General features: G+C 39.1%; 1 protein-coding gene across 2 annotated transcripts in view; it reads right to left on the bottom strand.

Moving 5' to 3' along the window:
- Window positions 1-20,941, bottom strand: part of Fam160a1 (family with sequence similarity 160 member A1) — a 256,696-nt gene that overhangs the window by 178,896 nt on the left and 56,859 nt on the right. The window contains exons 2-3 of one of the 2 annotated variants that reach the window (XM_033760037.1): window positions 15,554-15,698; window positions 2,429-2,544 (exon numbers count right to left, since the gene is read on the bottom strand). The gene's annotated coding sequence lies outside the window, so the exon portion shown is untranslated. The remainder of the gene's footprint in view (window positions 1-2,428; window positions 2,545-15,553; window positions 15,699-20,941) is intronic. The other variant, XM_010627911.3, reaches the window with a different exon arrangement.

Genomic DNA, 20,941 nt, shown 5'->3' with positions numbered 1-20,941 from the left:
AACCCACACAAAAAAAAAAAAAAAAAAAATTTTTTTTAATTAAAAAAGGGGTAGGGATGTAGTTCAGTACAAAGGTCCTGGTTCAATTGCCAGTATGCTTTAAAAAAATGAAATAAAAAGTGCATTTATCCCAAAAAAAGTATCTTTTAAAGTTAGCCATGAAAAACAAATTTAAAAAAATAAAGTTAGCCATGATAATCGAAGCTTAGATTTATTCAATTACATTCTCAATTTGATCTAACAACAGAACTACCTGAAAATACAACTCTGTGTTAAAACAGAATACTAAACTGCTTTATTTGAAGCAAAAATCAAATGCACAACTATAGAGCAGCCTTAAATTTTAAAATAAATCAAAGGTTAGGTAGAATGTGATATTATAGGCAGCCAAATTAGACAGAAAATACTACACAGAGAGGGACTCTCAAAGAAGTGTGTGAAAAATAAAGACATCAGGATTGTGGCTGGAGGGGCACCTGAAGGAGGTCAGGCCTCAAGATGAAGACACAATGGCCAGGCCTCCAGGCCTCCCTAAGGGATGAACAGTAACTTGGGATTATACTGTAATGAGTACCACCTGGCCAGGGGGAATCCAGATAGCATCAGACGTCCAGGAGGGTGAGCAGAGCACCTAGACCAACCCTAACCAAACAGCCTTTGCTCTCTTCACGTACCCCACACCGTCACTCGCTGCCCTACTGGGTCAGTGTCAGCTAAGCAGCTCGACTTGAAATCCCACAGGTTGACTGCAGCTTGACCCACACTGTGCCCACAGCGTGTCCTCACTGTATACATCACTTCTGACAAAAGCTCCTGGTAGGGACCCCTCCTGTCTCAGGAGCAAAGTGTGAAATAACCCCTTCCTACTCTTACCCTCTGGTGTTCCTTGGAATTCACTCTTCCATGTCAAGGGACATGAGCTCAGCACACCTGTCATCTGGCAGGTTGGGAGTTGTATTTCTCCTCTGCCAGTCTTACTGCTTCAGGGTTAATTTTTGGTGACACTCCTTTGTAAAATGCTGATTTCCAAACCCTGCCCTCTATCATACCTATTTTCACTGGCAAAGAGATGGAAGCTAATAATCTGTGTTTTCAGGGCCCGGGAATGTAGCTCAGTGGCACCGTGCTTCCCTCTTGCAAGCACAAGATCCTGAGCTCAATCCCTGGTACCAAAACAAAAACAAAAAACAGCAATAATCTGCATTTTCTTCTCTTTTCTCTTCCTACCCCTCTGTTGAGAATTGAACTCAGGGCTTCACCCATGTAAAGTATCCTCTACCACTGAGCCCCAACTCTGAAACTTGAAATATAATTTGAATTTTTATTATGTGTGTTTGTGTTTTTTTGTTTTTTGTTTTGTTTTGAGACGGGGTCTCACTTTGTTGTTCAGGCTGGCTCTGAACCCACTATGTAGCCCAGGCTGGTCGCAAACTTGCAGCGATCCTCCTGCCTCAGCCTCCTGAGTGCTGTGATCACAGGTGTGTACCACTACGCCCTTATAGTGTATTTTTAACAAATACTCCAATAACACTTTGAGAAACACTGCAAAACATCAACAGGAAATCATTTACAAGAAGCAAAGGCACAGATGGTACACCTTATAAGGAAGTTTAGATAGCACCTTATTTAACCTGATTAATACTAGAATTTTTCTATAATATTGACTGAATAACTGACTTTCATAAGAAATGCAACACTTATACACTCAAATAAATATGCCTGTCTGTAAACTATGTAGGCTACTCACTTACTTTTTTAATACTACCAACGTCTAAAATTCAACTTACTTCTTAGAATTAATTTTCAATACAATGTATAAGCCTTCAAATACACATACAAGTTACAAAAAGGAAAACTGGTTTCTTCATGTAACTGTTCATTGCTTTTGATGAAAATCAGAGCACCCCCCACACTACTGCCCTGGCTGTAAAGAAGTAGAGACTTTCCCAAAGGCATCCTTATAAGGGAGAGATGCCACCACAAAAAACGGGATGCTTAGAACCATGTGACCAGAGGGCCAGGGTGCAGCTCTCAAAGAAATACCTTTTAAATGCTTGGAGTAGAGGATTGAGTAAAGGCTCTCAAAAAGCCTATTCTGTGTTGTTTGGTTTTTTTTCCCCCAGTATTGGGAATCAAGCTCAGGACCTTGCACTTGCCAGGCAGTTGCAGTGCCACTGAGCTATGCCTCCACCAGTCCCTTAAATGTGTGCCTCTCCCCACCACCACTGCACCCACACATACAGGGCATCGAACTCAGGACCTTGTGTTTTCAAAGTGGGCATAGGACCACTAAGCTAAATCCTCAGCCTCCAAAAGGCCTATTTTGAATAATGTTCACTTTGGTGTATAAATTCAAACACGAGAGTTTAAAAAATTATTACTGAACACTACCCAAACACACCACTATTAATAATAAAGTAAGGCATACCTGTGACTGCTCTCTTTGACAGCCTGGGTTATATTAGGGCACTTCACTTTCCAGAGAAATGTAAAAAATCTCTCTAACATTCAGCTCTGGCACGAACCCCCAGAAAACTTTCAAATCTACAGAAAGGAATAAAAAGTGTCCCAATTAATAAATTACAAAACCCAATCCACATTTCTCTGTTTTCTCCCTTCCCATATAGTGTGCACTGAGCTCTCCTCAGACTGCATTTATCTTTATAAAAAACAAATGAATGATAAATAATGAATCAATTTAGAAATATGAACACTAGCCAAAAATGAGAAAAGCTGGCTGGCTAGCAGAAGGTAACAAAGAAGTCTTCTAAGAGTTGTAAAGTAATTATATGCTTCTTTCAGAGGAGAATAAAAAAATGTGAAACTAAATCCATATGTCTGAATCAACAGCATCATTCTGAGACAATGACAATGTGACCGAGGGACCACAAGTAATTTTTATAAACAACTTCCAAAAAATGTACGATACTCTCAAAATATCTCCGGATACTTCTGTCCTATCCAGATATTAATCTTTTAAAGTTCAGTTTTTTGCCATCCCACAGGCAAAATCTACTTTGATCTCATACCATCAGGCCTAACTGGCAGGATAAGTTTCACAACACAAAAGCATGGCTTCATCCTTACTACACAACCAGAAAAACATGAGTTTAAAGGAAGCTGGGAAATTATTCTACCTGAAGAAACACAAAGGACAAAAGATAGCAGGACATCTTTTACATTTAAAATGACTAACCTGAACACTCAAGTACAAAAGGCAGAAACTGAAGTAAAAACTAAGCAAAGGTGCAAAGCCATTATTTAACATCACAATAGGTGGACACTAGAGAAAATCTGCCAGACAGAACATCTTTTTAAGAAAACAGTGAATAGGGCCCAGGGATTTAGCTCAGTGGTGTCACATCTGCCTGGCAAGTTTGATCTGCAGGGGGGCGGGGTGGACCACAAACAGTAAATAGTATACTTAAATGTTTAAAATGGAAACAGTTTTAAACCCCAAAAGAAGACACACACCCCCAAAAAGGAATAAAAGGAAAAAATGGAAACAAAGCTTTTGTAAATAAATACAAAGGGGAAGAAGGGTTGGAGGCAGGGGAGGAATTAGGGAAATAAATAATCAAGATATGTCATGTACAGGTACAAATTCCCTACAATGAATATGATCGTTATGTATATCAAAAGTGCACCAATAAAAGTGATTTTTAAAAATAGTCCAACAGAGAAACAGTCAAATAAACTTGGCACAACCACATAATTTACTTAATCACAATTCTGTCCGCTTTCAACAAATTTTATGAGTTTAAAATACAAAAAAAGAAAAATCAGGGTACACTGTTATAATTACATATAATCACAACTATTTACAGAAAAGCAAAAAACAAGATGCAATCTCTTCTGATACAGTTACAAATAGCAGGTAAAATAGTTCCTTGTCTTTACACAGGTTAAGGTGAGTAATTCAGGTCAGAGTCTTGTGGAACAAATACATCTTTTCAAAATCTCTATATTCTAAGTATTTCCCAAAAACAAGGGGTGAGCCCACCCCCCCGATGTTACAGTTTTTATACAACAGCCCAACATAAGATGGATCCCTGTAAGTCACTATACGAGGGTGTGTTGTGAGCATGCATGTGCCTGTGTGTGCTTAACCTACAGATGGCTTCAAAAGCTTAGAATACATTGTAACAAACCTTTCATAAAAGAAAAAAGGGGATGATGTAACACAATATGACCTTAATCCTTAAAACTGGGCATAGTACAGTGGCATACATGTGTAATCCCAGATCTCAATAGGCTGAAGCAGGAGGATTACAAATTCAAGGTCAGCCTAGGCAATATAGCAAGATCCCATCTCAAATTTTAAAGAATAAGCTGAGTGTGATGACACACAATGGTAATACCAGCACTGAGGAGGCTGAGGCAGGAGGATCACACAAGACACCTAATAAATTCAAGGTCAACCTGAACTATATAGTAAGACTCTGTTTCAAAAAAGCCAAAAAGAGGGCTGGGGATTTAGCTCAGTGGTGCCGCCATCTGCCGCACAAGCACAGGTCCCAAGTTCGATCCCCAGCACCCCCACCCCAAAAAAAGCTAAAAAGTAAAAGAAAGAAAGAAAGAAAGAAAGAAAGAAAGAAAGAAAGGAAGGAAGGAAGGAAGGAAGGAAGGAAGGAAGGAAGGAAGGAAGGAAGGAAGGAAGATTACAAGAGCTGAGGGAAAATAAATAAATAAATAAGGGCAGGGACAAGGGGAAAAAATGAGAACCAAGATCTGTCATGTAAAGGTACAAGATCCCAATAATGAATGTAAATGTACTGTATACCTAAAATGTACCAATAAACTCAATGAGAAAAAAAAAAAAAAGGCTGGATTGTAGGTCAGTGTCCATAATTGCCCCTGGATTCAATCCCCAGTACCACAAAAAAGAAAAAGATAAGAGCCTGGGCATAACAGCAGTAGTGACCAGACATGAAAAGGGTGGGATATGAAAAGGTGACTATTTCATATGCAAATAAACAAGTTCTTCATAGTCAGATTTCCACAGTATGTCCAAATTAGCCTTCTGCACTCTGATCAATTAATGGCTTATCGTGTAGCTGGGAACTAGGATACCACCTCATAGTCAAGACTCTAGGTATTTAATTGCAAGAGGTTTTGCAAGTACTATTTCCAAAATCCCACAACAACAATTGTATCACCACCGCATACTGGAGAGATACAGGCTCTTCTGCTGCCTCTTAAAAAATACAGATTGCTTCCAGATGCTTTTCAAGTGATTTCAAGCTTTTCCTCATTCTGCGCCTCATGAATTATGAAAGGACAACCCTAATTCACAAGACACACTTCTCCCACTGCCGTATCCACTGTATATTCTCCTCTCGCACTGTTTTAGGCACCCACACAAACGCTTCTACTTAGGTAATAAGGCATTATACACATCAGTACAGGCTTTACGAACAGACACTTTTGTATTTCTTCATCAAGACTCTGCCAGCAGCGACACTTTGCAACTTCAAAGGAAGCCAGGTCCTTTGACAGTAATGTACAGGATGGCATAAAAACCAAGGTGAAATGGGATACAAGTACACTGAGAGCACTTTCTTACAATTCACTGGTTCTTGATAAGTCCCTAGGTTGTCATCTAATTTAAAAACAAAATACGGCTTCTGCTGAATGGGGGGGACGACAAGGGCCGTTAACAATTCAGCCACACTCAGCGCTCTCCCCAGGGAAGTGTTTTCCTTCTCACAAGACATTCTACCTCCACAGACTAAAATAAAATTCTGAGCCAGGTGTGGTAACACATGTCTATAATTCCAGCACTCAGGAAGCTGAGGCAGGAGGATCACTGAGGTCAAAATCAGCCTGGGCTACATAGTGAGTTCCAGGTCAGTCCAAACTGCATAGTGAGACCCTATGTCAAAAAAAAAAAAAGAATAAAATCAAATTCAGCCTTATAATCCTTCCGTGTAATAACTATGTCACAGTCCTAATTTCAACAGACGAACAAAATTTAAAGCTCATTTCTAGATGGTATAAATTCAATAAATTCAGACCTCCACTGTGCTAGGTTTAAAAATCTAATAGGCAAATGCACAAAAAGCACAGCGAGACCACCAAGTGAGTACTGTTCTAGGGTTGGGTAGATGACTGCTATCCACATCATGGATTCCTCTCTGTATCAGAGAAACCAATGTAGGGGGCTGCTTGTGCAGGGGGTGGGATTTCTTCAAATCACTGCATTAGTTGAGCTGTGATATAATCAAGTGATTTCCTGAGGGGTAATTAACAAATTAACCAACAGAGAGAGAAGTGTCAAACAGTTCAACAAGCTTTCAAACACATGACAGTGACTATGAGCTCAGGACTGAATATTTCATTCTCCAAAAGGGCTGACCTGGGACAGGTGATGCATTACATGTATTCACATATACAAACTTGCAGAGGTGAACAAAATATTCCACACAGGCCCCCAATCTCCACTGACCATTAAACACATAATAACTTAAAGAGTCTTAAAATTTTTAGATTCATACTGATCAATGAAACCGAATCCCTGAATTTTACACCTGAAAAAACTGAAGAACAGAGAGGCTAAGTGACCTATTCAAAATTAAGTAGACAGAAAATGGTGAAGACAGAGGTAGCTGCTGCACCTGCTAACTCCCTCAGTGATGCTGCCTACTCTCTCAGCATCAAGACCACAACTCCTAAGCAATCTATCCATTAAGCAGATTTCATTCCTCCACTGACCAGCAAACCTAGCTTTAGGGAAAGCAAATCAATGAAGCTTCAATCTTCAACTTCCATACAATCCCTGGGATCTCATATTAATAATAAAAAATTCTCTTTTGTACTCAAAAGCCCAATGCAATTGGACGCCTTTGACAAGGCCTCTCATATAGAACAAGTTAGTGAGTTGAAGACTATTTATAAGAGGGAGGGAAAACAGGCAGAGACTATGGCATCTTGGAAACAAATTAAGAACACAGATTAAAATGAAGGTGAACAAAACCAAATTCGAGTGTTTAAATGGTATTATTTTTCAATATGAAAATTACTCACAAGATTAAAAAAAAAAACAGTAGTCACTGTTGAGTTCTATAATCAGAACTTTTTGAAAATGCTGGAATCTAAATTTGCTTCTTGAATACTCCCAAAGCACAACATGTGTCAAGGCTCTAAGAAGACCTACAGAAAAGAAGCTGCTTAGTTCGATGTTTCCCCAAGTTATTTGATATCTCTGACTTGCAGAACGTATACTGACATCCACCAGGAAACACATTTTAGGAAGCATGCTCAGCATACTTATGAAGAACCTAAGTGTGACCCCCATTAGCAGCATCTATAATGAGTCAGGGTTCTTCTTCTAGGCTCAACTGTAAAAATCATCTCATGAAGATAAGGAACCCTATGATTACAATGAAAATAGCCATCACCAAAATGTAATAAGTGCAGAGGACAAAGCACATGCTAAGTATAAACATTTTTTTGAGAAGAGGTTAGATGTGTGTCCTCAACCACGAAATTCCCCTCCCCAGAAGCTATATCTAATTATATATAAACAAAGTAACTTTACACAAACATATCACATACATTGTTTCCTACCTTACATTTTCCCCCCAAACAATGTACACTGACAATGTTTACAAATTGCCACATAAAGACTTTCACAGGTATTTTCTGACTGTGGCCTTACCACTGCCCAGCCATAAATAATGCAATCGCACTCGGCATCTCCAGTCTTTACTCAGTGTAAATACTATTAGAATGAGTGTCTTCATATTTAAATACTTTTTCCACACATGAATATGTAGGTACGTAGAGGATACATTCACAGAATTTGTAAATTTATTTATATCATCTATAAAACTGTCTAAAACTGAAATTTCTAGTCTAAGGAATATAGGATGTTTCTTACACATTTTGCCAAACTGCCATTAAAGAAATGGCACTGATTTGCATTCATACTCTACAGCAAAGGTTTAAAATTTTTTAATCTATGCCCATCTATGATAAAGGTACCTCGGTGTGGCTATGATGTGCACATCTCTTATAATAAGCAAAGCTGTGCATCGTTCCTTTTTATTTTTTATTATTATTTTTTTTAATTCTGTACCAGGGATTGAACCCAGGACCTTGTGTTTGCAAGGCAAGCAGTGGAACCACTGAGCTAAAGCCCTAGCCCTGTCTTCCCATATTTAAAAGCTACTGTTATTTCCCTTCCTGTAAACTGTCTCCTTTCCATGTTTCTACTGGATTGTTTGACTTTTTCTTATGGATTTGTAGGAGTTCTTTAGTACAAAGATCAGTCCCTTGGTGATATGAAAAGCAGGGATTTTTTTCTAATTATCTTGTTGCTTGTCTTATGCGAACTTTTTCACTTGGCTTGGTTTTTATAATCAAAGTTGTAATTTTTTCTTTTATGACTTCTCAGTTTGCCATTTTACTTAGAAAAGTCATTTTACTCTAAGATTATAAAATAACTTTCTAATGTTCTTCTGTAACATAGTTTATGAAAGATCTGTTCAACATTGATTTTGGCCTAACATTTTGGGTGCTGCTCCAAATCGCACTTTCCCCCAAATGATTACCTGTCAGCCCACTACCATTTATTAGACAGAGACTCTTTCAATACCACCTTTATCATAAGCTAAATGTGGCACATAATACCACTGTCTACAATTCCTTGTAGCCTTACTATGCCAGGTTTTAATCTCTTACAGAACTTTCCTTGCTATGTGCTTATTTTTCTAAATCAACACAAAATCAGCTTATTTACGCTCCCCCACCAAGAAGATTCTGTTGTTTACTATAATTACATTAAATATACTGATTTAGAGAGAACTGACATCTTTTTATATGAGTATGACAGTGTTAGGGAATTGATCACAGGCTGCATTCTCCTGGTACCTCTTGGCTCCTAAAACGACCTCATGCCCTTATCTCTGGTTTCCCTCCCCCAAGGCCACAGCGGTCCAATCGGGAGAAGTTGAAACCTGTGTCTGCAGGACTGGGCCCATAAAACCAATCTGGCCTGTGATAGATTAAAAGTAGCTCACTCCTCATAAATAAGCAATAGCCCAGCCCAAAACTGATAAAAGGACCTTCCTTTCTTTGTTCTTCTCTCTCCTTCTGCTTCTTCTTCCTCCTCTCTCTCTCTCCTCCTACCCCTTGAATAAAATCTCCAGTCGGACCTCTCGGTGTGTGTGTGGCCTAGTTGTTGAGCATCACTATTCCCTTTCAGACAGCCCTTCTAATTTTTTTCATACCTTTCCTGTAACACTCAGGAACATTTTTAAATGCCTTCATACACAGCATATTTCTTAAGTTTATTCTTAGGTTTTTTATCCTCTTTTATGTTAGTGGTATTTCCTTCTATTATCTTCCCAACTGGTTATGCTCGGTATATATGGAAGCCATGAAAATGGATACAATATTGGGTATTTGGGCACATCTATAACTTATTCTTTAAATGAATTTTTCACTTGATTGTCCTGGATGTTCTAATTACTTATCCCATTATTTGAAAATAACATTCATTTATTTCCTTTCTGATTTTTATATTTTTTTAACTTTTTTGTCTTGTCTAGCTGCATTGGTTTGTAATTCCAAAACACCATTAGTAAATAGTCAAAATAGAGGATATCCTTATTTTTGTTCTAAATTTAATGGCAGTGTTCTCAAACTTCCTCTTCAATTTGGCATGTAATACCAACGTTTCAATTCTTGTAGCCTTACTATGCCAGGTTTTAATCTCTTTTTCAGAATTGTCCGGGCTATTTTGAGATTTAGATGAACACACCCTACTTGGCTAGTTTTCGTTAAGTATATTATTGTATTTTAAAAATCAGCAATAGGATACTGGATTTTATCAAATGCTTTTTCTATCAAAATTATATTTTCCTATTTAAATTTAGTAAGATGATGATCTCATTAATAAATGTTAAGCCAGGCATAGTGGCACATTTCTGTAATTCCAGCATTCAGTAAGCACAGCCAGCAAAATTGAAAGTTTTATATATATATGGTGAGATATATAGTGAGTTCAAGAGCAGCCTGTGCTACACAGCAAGATTCTGTCTCAAATCATCATGGTCATCATCACCACACTACTGAACTCTTCTTGTACTCCTAAAATCTAAAATAAATCTTGCTTGCCCTGGGGATTTAGCTCAGTGGTGTCACTGCCTGCCTCGCGAGCACAAAGCCCTGAGTTCGATCCCTGGTACAGCCAATAAATAAACTAAGCCAAACCTTGTTTTGTTTGGTGCTCTGTTCCTGTAATGTCAGCACAGTACATATGAATATGCTCTCACTTGACTTCCTGAGGGTCCACACGCTGAGTGCCATCATGCCTGTCCTGCCCCTCCCTCACTCTCCTCCAGCCACACTGCCTCCATGCACAGCAGCCTGTTCTCACCTCAGTGCCTGCCATACACGCTGTTCCCTGACCCTCTGTCCCCATATAGCCTCATGTATCAGCCCTCTCTCCTGTGTCTTGCTGACATGATCTAATCACAGAGGCCTTTCCTGTCTGCCCTTTTAAAAACAGAAACTGCTTTCCAATCTTGTCATTCTCAACTCCTGTCTCACTTTTATTTGTAGCACCTGTCACCATCTAAAAACACTCACAGATGGACTATGTGTGGTATATTTAGTATCTCTCAAAATTTATATTCCACTTCACCCAGTAGAATGTAAGCTCCATGAGAACAGAAGCTTTGTCCACCCCACTCAGCTCCACCAGCAGGCCTGGCACACTGGGAAGTACTTAGTTTTTGCAGACCTGATAAATGAATACATAAACATTTTGTATACAAAAATATCAAAGCTTAAGAAATTAAGTAACTAAATCCCACACTGGCAGAGCTGAGATAGGAATGCTAGCCTATCTTCCAATTCCTTAGTCTTAACCATTAAAACAGAAAATGCTCATATAGTCAGTCTTATATATATTCAGTCACAATAATAACATCACTGAGTGAAAACCAGAGGGAGCTATGCAGACAATCCCTGTACAAGTTAAAAAAAAAAAAAAAAAAAAACCCTAAGACGGCCTCCAGATAATTGCTTATGAATTATAGGCACTAAACTAGCTCTCTCCTTTCAGTCCCCGTGGTCTTGGCAGCAAGCAGTACGAAGCTCCCACCTTCAACTACATGTATCCTTAAGTAGCCAAAAGATCACTACCAGCATTTGCATGTACACATTCCAGTACTTATGACTGGTACGACACCAAGGACCTAACTTTGAAATAACTCTTTCTTCTTTCAAAGGTGAATCTTTTTTTGGTTTACATGGCCAAGCTACAATTAGGTTTTCTTCATATTCTCTTTCTCTTCTATCACTGGGATACATTCTTCCCTCAATTCACCTTTAAGCTAAAAACAAAATTCACAAATCTCCATGTATGACATTAAATGGTATCTTTGTTTTCATAACTTAATGGAACTTTATTTTAGACCTGTGGGCCTAATCCAACATTGCAATGTGTTGCATTTAATTCCATCGATGTAAATCATAATGAGCAAAAAATGGAGCTAGTGAGACATAATTAAATGCTTTGAACATGCGTATTTAAAAAACAAGCCTTGTTTGCTGTATTCCGAAATAACAAATAATATCATTTTCCAATATTTCACTATCAAATTATACTAACTGATCCAACTGGCACACAGTTGAGGAAAGCCACAACAGGACTTTTCTAACAGCTCATTCAATTGTTGCTCATAACCTTGTAAATATTTCCCTTCACTGGCTTCAACTCAAAGGTAAACAGAAGTCACTAAAATTTATAGAAAATATATTCAACTGCTTAAACTACATCAACCAAAAGAGAAAAGATTTTAGACCTTCATTATGAGTTGTGAAATTACATCACCTTCACTCGGTCTCAATGACAGATAGCAGCATTGACAACTGGTCAGGATCCGAAACACCTCCCTCTGGAGCCTGACTCTTCCATCTCACACTCTCTCACCTTATCAGAAGCCAGAGTAAATGCCTGTCCCTTCACGTTTTTACATGGCATCACCTTGTACACCACAAATGTAAGCTTTCACACCAGGGAGAAAGCAAATTCTAGCACTGGACAAATTGCCACTCTTTTAAACCATTCTGTTGATTGTACCCTTTACTTTCTCAGCTATCAAGATGGCGAGAGGAAGAAAATGATCTTTCTGTAAACCTGTAAAGTGTAAGGAGGTAAGTTTGCCCTTTAAGCTCTGCACAGAGACAGGTGAAATTAAATTCAGGTCTAAGGTTTTAAATTTTGCTATGAAAATTATATTCTAGCACTTGACTCAAATGTTGCAAGATTTTAATAAAACAAGATTATTCAAGTGAAGTCAACTGAAGTCAATTTTCACATTTCATGGGCCAAGGGAGAGACATTAAAGAAGAATTTTTTAAAGTAACATTTTAGAGATACCATACTTTATAAAATTAGGGGAGAAAGTGACAATGAATCAATTCAAAAATGCCTTAGTGTAGGGAAGTGAGGCAGTCTCAAAAGCATTAACTCTTTCTTTTTTATATATACATAAAATCTAAATTTTATTTTATTTTTTGAGTTTATTGGTACAATTTAGGTATACAGTACAGTACAGTCACATTCATTATTGGGATCTTGTACCTCTACATGACAGGTCTTGGTTCTCATTTTTTCCCCTTGTCCCTGCCCTACCTTCACCCCTCCTCCCCTCCCCATTTACAAACACTTTATTTCCATCTTTTTTCATTTTCTCACATTTTTTTCTTTTCCTTTATTACCCTTCCCCTACCGATCCCACCTTCCCTACACCTTTAGCCCTTTTCTTTCCATCTCACAATGTCAGTTATCTCATTAGGATCTTATGTACTCTTACAGTTTATTCACACCAGAGAAAGTATTTGGTATTTACACATGTGTGACTTATTTATTTCACTTAGGAGTATATCCTCAATATGTATCCATTTTCCTATGAATGAATCTAATTTCTCATTCTTTATGGCTGAGTAATATTCCATTTTATAGAAAAACCACATCTTCTTTATCCAGTTTCCAACTGATGGGCAAATGGGCTGTTTCCAAGTTTTAGCTATTACACCTTTAACTCTTTCTTTAAAAGAAAGCTAGAGACTTAAAATTTTTTAAAGATTAGCATGAAGAAAAATCAGCTCAATACAAGAAAGTAACTCATTCATCTGGCTCAAACCTATTCTATTTAGTCCTTTCTCTATTAATTCTAGAGATCTTTATAAATATTATCCAGTTAATCCTTCAGCTACCAGTACAACAGGAAAAGGCACTGCTCTTACTTCACAGAGCAGGCTTTAGTCAGAGAGAGAGGCATACAGACTCTTTATGTGTGCTAGGTGCAGAAAACTTCAAAGCAAAGAGCATAGGAATTATACCTTTTCCTTCTTTGACGTGGGCTTTTTAGGGCAGAGAGAAGTCACACACACACACACACACACACACACACACACACACACACCCCACACCACACCACACACCAGAAATATATGCAATGTAAGACTGGCTTAAATAAGCAAGCAGATTTGGAGTTAACTGTGCAGTGGCCATATGACAGACTTGCAAGAAAAACAGGTTCACAGAGTCCCAGTCCACACTCCATCATCTGAAAAATACCTTTTTTATATCAAACCCTAAATATTCTGCATGCTTTATAATCCCAACCAACACCAGGCACCTCCATTTCCATTTCTACTCTTGACTCTTGGAAGCAAGAGATGGTCAAAGGAACAAAGTGGCTGACAAAATTCCAACTTTCTTCTAAATCCCTAATATAGAAAACAGTGAAGTAAGACAAGCTGCTACAGAAGATAGAGCAAGAGAAAAAGATTACACCCTCTTCAAGGGCAGGCTCAATAGGGCAGTGTGATAAATGTCCTCAGCATTCAAGGGGCACCTTGCCCATATTTGTTAGTATCTGTTTTCATGTTTTTATCCCCAAAGAAGGCTGTGATCACCTTGAAGGCAAGGCCTAGGCTTTATATCACCCTGGCCTACCAGCCACTTAATTCAAAGAAATGAACCAAGAGTCGATTGACTTCTCCTAAATTCTCTTGACAGTAAAACTCAGAACGTTTGTTATGTGAATTTTTTTTTTTAATGCTGCAGATCTAACCAAGGGCTTTCTGTGTCCTAACCAAGCACTTTACACTGAGTTATACCCTGAAAGTCCTCAATTTTTAAAAAGACCACCCCCAAAACAAAAAGTCTGGCATAGGGACACATGGGTGTAATCCCAGTACTCTGGGAGCATCTCAAGTTCAATAACAATTTGGGAAACTTAGTGACCCTGTCCCCAAATAAAAACAAAAAAGCGCTGGAGATATAGCTCAGTGTGAAGGTCCTGAAAAAAAATTTTTAATTTAAAAAAAATCACAGCCACACACACATTAAAAGACAAATGACAGGAAAGGGGACTTTTTAAATATGAAACCAAAGCTATTTTAAAGTCAGATCCTGAGTCAGTAGACACTGACTTAATGGTAATATGTTTCACAATAAACATTAAGTCTTGTAATCATACAAGTATTTCCTAACCCTACGTGCATGTCTGGTGTCTATCCAGACAGGTAAGCATACACCCTGAAAACGCCCCTGATGATAGTTTCTGGACCTGGGGACTGGCATGCTGTTGAAATCAGGATTCACCTGTTTGAGTTTTGCTTGTTTTGTTTTTGTGTCGCATGGGTCTGGCTGCACTATCCAGGCTGGTCTAGAACTGCTAAGCTCAAGCAATTCTCTTATCTCAGTCTCCCAGTAGCTAGATTTACCTTTTTTTATTACATGCTAATAGAATCTATTATACTAGGTTTCACCACAGGAAGCGCAGATTTACAGTACTATTTGGGTTTGGTTTTCTTACTGGAAAAGGGGATACTAAAGTTTAAAAATTATGCCAGAAAAGATCCCAAGTTAAAGGAAACTTCAGCAAAATCCAGCAGTATACTTTGCTTCCATCTCTCTCCTAAGTTTTGAACCTTTGAATATGCTCCCAAGAAACAAAGACCATCGGTGCGAGTTGGAAGACTGACAGGCACATCGCCCTGATGCTCCTGAACCAGGCACCTGCCTCTCCATTACCTCCTTGCATAGGCACTTACTGGTTCCCAGATTCTAAGATTTCCCTGAGACAGAGACAACAGAAACCTCACTGAAGTAAAAATGTGACCTTTGGCATCGTGCTCTGGCTTTAAAAGGCCAAGACCACACCAGAGAGCATCTGAGGCAATTTATTAAATCATGCTCACCGTCTCTGCCCCACAAATAAAAATCCTGGAGCAAAAAGGCAGTATGGCCACAAGCCAATGACAGGAAAATTAAACTTCAGTAGAAGGATGCAGAGGGCAAAGATATTATTATCAATTACCCAGTGTATACTCCTAACGCTGATATCAATGACCAGAAGAGTACAGAGCATGCACATAAGCCATGGGTTTCAGCAGACGGATTGAAGGCAGGGAAGGAATCCTCTTCTCTTATTTTCTTTCCTGTGCAACAGATCCCAAACCCTAAAATTAGTACAAATATTTTATGTCCCCCTGCAAAACAAGTCCAAGTGGCATTCACACGTACATTCCGGCTGGGAAGATGCAGTCGCTGGCTCAGAGTTCACTGTCGCGACCTGACACCTCTGCCTCACTCGCACTCCTTCCACTCCACGGATGACAGGTGGAAGACTGCAGTAATGACGGACTCCATGCCCTTGGCAGTGACCCCCCTGGAGTGAGAGAGTAATTCAAGTCAGAACATGATTCTTTACCGGACATTTGCAAGCACAAATGCTCCTTTTGGAGAAGAGGCTCTGGCCCTGAGCATCGGCACAAACAGTTGTCGTAGAGCAGGCTGCCTTACTCAACACACAGCATCTCTTCACTGACTACATCCTAGACATGACTCATCTGCAAAATAAAAGTGAATGAAATGTCCATTTACACGGCTTTCTCTCCTATACTGTTAGGCAAAAAGCACGAGGAGACTAAGCTGAGGTGCTGACCTCTGGCTTGAGCAGAAATGGAATTACTCTGCCACACATTATTTTAAAATGCAAAGCACAATTCAAGTTAATATGTCACTTGGAGAAAGCGCTGTGCTTTTTATATGAGAATTCATTTATGAGAAGCTTAGCACTATTTTCCCCTTAACCTTCTCAATTTATCATACATTCACTACTCTTCCACAGCAAACTTTTATGTGCAATTTTAAAGCTCTGTAATATAAGTTACAAGGGCACTAGTCTTTGAAACCCAAACAACAATCTCATGAAAATGAGGTGATGTTAACCAGCTGGCAATGGTACGCTCCATCCTGACCCAACATGCTAAAAAATATGATTGAGCAGGATTTTGTAGGATCTTTCTGGAGGACAAAAGTATGGAGCCAGCTTTTATGTGACTGAGAGAAACCACATTTATTCATAAAGCTTTGTTTAAAAAAGCATTAAAATAAGGAACAGCAAAAATAAATCCACAATTTTAACAGGATCTATTTCCTTCAAAATGACTTTATAAGCTTTTGAGATTTCTCTAAGCAGTAATCCAACCACTATCACCACCCCACTCTGTGCTGAGTGAGGACCAAAGCCAGGGTCTTGCACATGGTGAGCATTCACTCTGCCCCTGAGCTACATTCCCAGCCGTGAGCACAGTCAGAAGAAACTAGAGCATGAGCCTGTCCAAAGCTGCCACACTGCTTCCTTCTTTCCTCAGCTTAAGTTTTCTCATTTTTAAGTAGGGATAATATCCTCCTGCTCTACAGACCTCATACAATCAAATTTTAAAACAAAGACCTACCAGAAATTACTGGACATGCTGGAAACCACTATCCAAAGGCATGAGAGGTGATGACAGCAACAAGGGTATGTATATATATATATATTCCTTCCAAATACTGTACCGAATACAGAAAAGCAAGACTGCACAAGTGTAGAACCAGACTTGCTCTACTTAATGTACACAGCACCACCTGAGGTAAACAAGACTAAAGTAGGGTTGGCCACAGCTGAACTGGAAGTACTTCCCATTCAAATGACTGCAAATCTTTAACACATTCACAAGGGGGCCGTAATTCATATTTCTCACTGCTAGGTGGTTCTGAACCCTTGGCAGTACATGGATGGCTGTTCCATCAGGCAGCATGGGGCAGTTCCAACAGGTGGGACAAGCCACCCCACCAAATGGACAGTTGTGCACACACCTCCAGGGGCTCAAGCCAGCAGAAACATGTTAAACTACTACCTAAAAAACAACTAAAGCAATGATTAGCTTCTTGCGTGGGAAGGGTAGTGGGAAGGGAAGCACGATAGAGCACTTCTAGAGTCTAATAACCCTTCACCCACAAAAAGTATATCCATATATTTAAGAAAAACTTGTTCCTTTGTAGTGCTGAGTTTTAAGCCTAAGGCCTTATACAAGCTAAGCACATATTCTACCCTTGAGCTACACCTCCAGCCCAAAACTTATTTTTCTGACATGAGAGGTGGGATCCTAGGCTAGGAATCCCGTTACAACATTCTGTATAACTCCCTAGTTCAGACATAAAAGAAAAGGAACAGGCTTATAACAATAACAAAATACACTGAGTTAGAAGATCATGGTTACATAGGTGATACACTTAAGAAATCCCCCATCAGATCCTCTCTGGAGACAGGAAGCTGAAATGTCTTCAATTCCTAGGCTCTTTAGCAGTATTCAGACAAAGGTGGCCCTCATAGATCAAGCAGAAAATTATTTCCTTTGGTAAACAACCAGGCTTCCAACCAGGATTTAAAAAAAAAAAGTGATCATACACATTCAGTGGCTGCTTCAGAATTTCCACATAAAAGAGGCTTAGAGGTGGCAACCTAATTGGATGCCCAAAGTACAGGATTAATTTTGAAGCTAAAGTTGCTGGAGATTTCACATAAGACTAAAAAAATATCAAATTTCCATGGCAATACAAGACACAAAAGGGGAAGTGGCAGGATAAGGCATCCCAGGCCAACTCTTGGCACCATCACTGCATTCGCTAATACCAGTAGTTCTCAAACTGCCACACACTACGAATCACCCATGACAACATTAGATAAACCTGGGTTTCTGTTCCACCCTCAAAGTTTCTGGCTGCCTCACCAGCTCTGAAGTGAAGGCCAAGAATTTGCATTCTAACCAGTTTTAAGGGATGCTGATCCTACTACTTGGGGAACCACACTTTGAGAATTAATCTTAACCAATTGGAGCCTAACACCTAGAACATCCAGCACTCTCATAGTGCCATCTAAATAACATACTCATTGTTAAACTTCATAATTTGTAAAAGCCAGGCACGGCGGCGTGTGCCTATAACCAGCACTCAAAAGAGCCAAGACACAAAGATCGCCTTGAGTTCAAGGCCAGACTGGTCTACATAATGGGTTAAGAAAAAAAAATACCACTGTATCTCTAAGCCTTTCCTGCATATGGTACCTGAGGTACATGCTAGTTGGAATGAACATTCATAATACACAATAAGCTTGCTGATGATCAGTAGTGTCTGTTAGTAATTCACAATACAAACAAATGCAGAGCAAGAATTTGGAGCAGTTTTGTTTTAAAATGTTACTATCAGGAAGCAATAAACAGCAAACTAGTATCCAAGGATTTACACCATACTCAGTAATCCATTCATGACTCCAGAACTGGAGTTTTCAAGTATCCCAGAGCCTGTACTACCACAACGGCTGGGGTGGTAGCACAGAAATGATGAAGGCCTTGTCCTTTCATCTTTGTTCCTCTCTGAATCAGGTCAGCTTTTCTCTGATTTATATATTAGGATAAATTATATATATTTTATGCTTTCACCATCCCTTTGCAGGGGGGACGAAAGGCTTAAAAACCATGGAGTTTGGCTACTTCTCAGACTCTTCCCATTTCTGTGATTCTACTATAAAACAAAGTTCAGTGGAAGACTACAAAAATAAAAATAGCAAACCAGCCCAGGAGGCTAACAAAAGGCTACGTACAACATCAGAATGAGTGTTTGGCAATCAGATTACATCTGTGTCCAGTATGAAGGTCTGAACATCACACTTTGATGCATAAAAGTTTGATCTTTCAAACTTTGGCAGCCACCAAACATCTGCAAACGGATTATAAAAAAAACTACAGTAGCAATTATCTTTGGTCTGACCCAGTCATACAGATCCCTGTAAAAAACAAGTTTATTCATTAAAACCATGTAGAATTAATACCGTGAGATTTAGAACAAGAAGCCACATCCTCAGGATTGTTATTGAGCAAAGGCTGCCTACTCATGTTAAAACTTTTCTTTATGTCACATATTTATAAGTTACCAGGCATGTTGTACATAAAGCACTAGTATTACTGTGGTCCACAACATGATCACAATTGAAAGAAAAGAATAGCGGGGGTGGGAGATAAATAGTCATATCTTTTACTAAAAGTTTTAATTTACAGAGTTACCCCATAATTGCAGCATTCAAAACCATCTGTAAGGAGTAAAGGAGGTGCTGGAACCTTCTACAATAGAAGGTGGTCCATTCCTTAGATGCCAAAACTGCCTGCAACAACAAAGCTGCCTACCACAGAAGGAGGTAGGATACAGTGTGAAACAAAGGCTAGTAAGAGGGCTAAATCTGGAAGGCCACTGGGATATCACCTCAGCATCATTTTACTTTCAAATATCCCTACTGCTGCCTCCTTTGGCTGCACAGTACCTACAGCCAGGAAGAGTCTCAGAACATCAGTAACCTGCAGTCCATTTCCAACAGGTGATCCACAACACATGTCAAAACCCATCTCTCTAAACCAAAGCAGCCAGAATGGCCCTCACTGGGGGAAGGGTACCGGGGACAATGTCAGAAGAGGTATTTGCAGTCATTATTTCATTTAACAGAAAGATATACTGAGCTTCTTCGGCAATGCCGACTGAACACACAATACCAAATCTCAAAGAGTTTACAGGGGCTCTGAAAGATCGATATTCAACCAACCAACAATGTCAAGTCACAGTTAATGGTGCAGGGAACTCAGAATTTAAAGTCAAAGGCAGCCAACTGCAAATACAGATATGCACCACATAACAACATTTCAGCCAGCAACAGACAACGTATGAAATAGTGGTCCCATAAGATTATAATGAAGCTGAAATATTCTTTTCACTTAGTGACACTGTAGCCATCCTCATACCTCACAGTGCAGTACAATACCTGATCTCATCTGTGGTGCTGCCAGCATAAAAAAATAACCCACGCTGCCACAGATACAGCACATACGATTGGGCATGGTACATAATCCTTCATAACTGTAATAAACAATTGTGCTCCTGCTTTATGTATTTACTTCTTATCACTATTTTAATGTATACTCTTTCTAGGTATATACAGTGGTGCCTTGGTTCACGAACATAATTTGTTCTACAATTTTGGAAAAGATGGCCACGTTTGTGTTTTGTGGGAAAGACGGCCATGGTCATGTCTGTCACCTGATGCAGAGTTCGCAAAAATTAAAATTTTGCCAAATGCTTGAGAACCAAATTGTTTGCAAACAAAAGCATTCGTGAACCAAGGTACCATTTTATATTTAAAAAAAGAAAAAAACTGCATATCAAACAGTCCCAGCAGGTTTCTCTGGGGTATTCCAGAAGCCACTGTTGTCAGGAGAGGTGACAGCCCCACGCATGTGCATGTGCCTGAGTGGGAAGACCTTCCAGGGGGATAAGAGTGGGGGTGGAAGAGAGTGGTGCTAATGAGCTTGTCAGTGCAGCGTAGGTCAATGGGTGTTTGTGTCTTTGTTTTTAACAAAAGTAAAAATAAAATGTTAAAAATAAAAAATCTTATACAGTAAGGACCAAAAACATTTTCGTATACCTATACAATGTGTTGGTCTGAAGCGAAGCATTACTACAAAGAGTCAGAAGTTTTTCTTTTAATTGAAAGGTATATATATATATGTAAGTTACTTAGCTGTTACTATATAAGTTACATAT

Source organism: Fukomys damarensis, unplaced genomic scaffold (assembly GCF_012274545.1).
Source record: "Fukomys damarensis isolate Sample0158 unplaced genomic scaffold, DMR_v1.0_HiC HiC_scaffold_38, whole genome shotgun sequence".
Classification (NCBI taxonomy): domain Eukaryota; kingdom Metazoa; phylum Chordata; class Mammalia; order Rodentia; family Bathyergidae; genus Fukomys; species Fukomys damarensis.
This window is presented reverse-complemented; position numbering and strand designations above follow the sequence as displayed.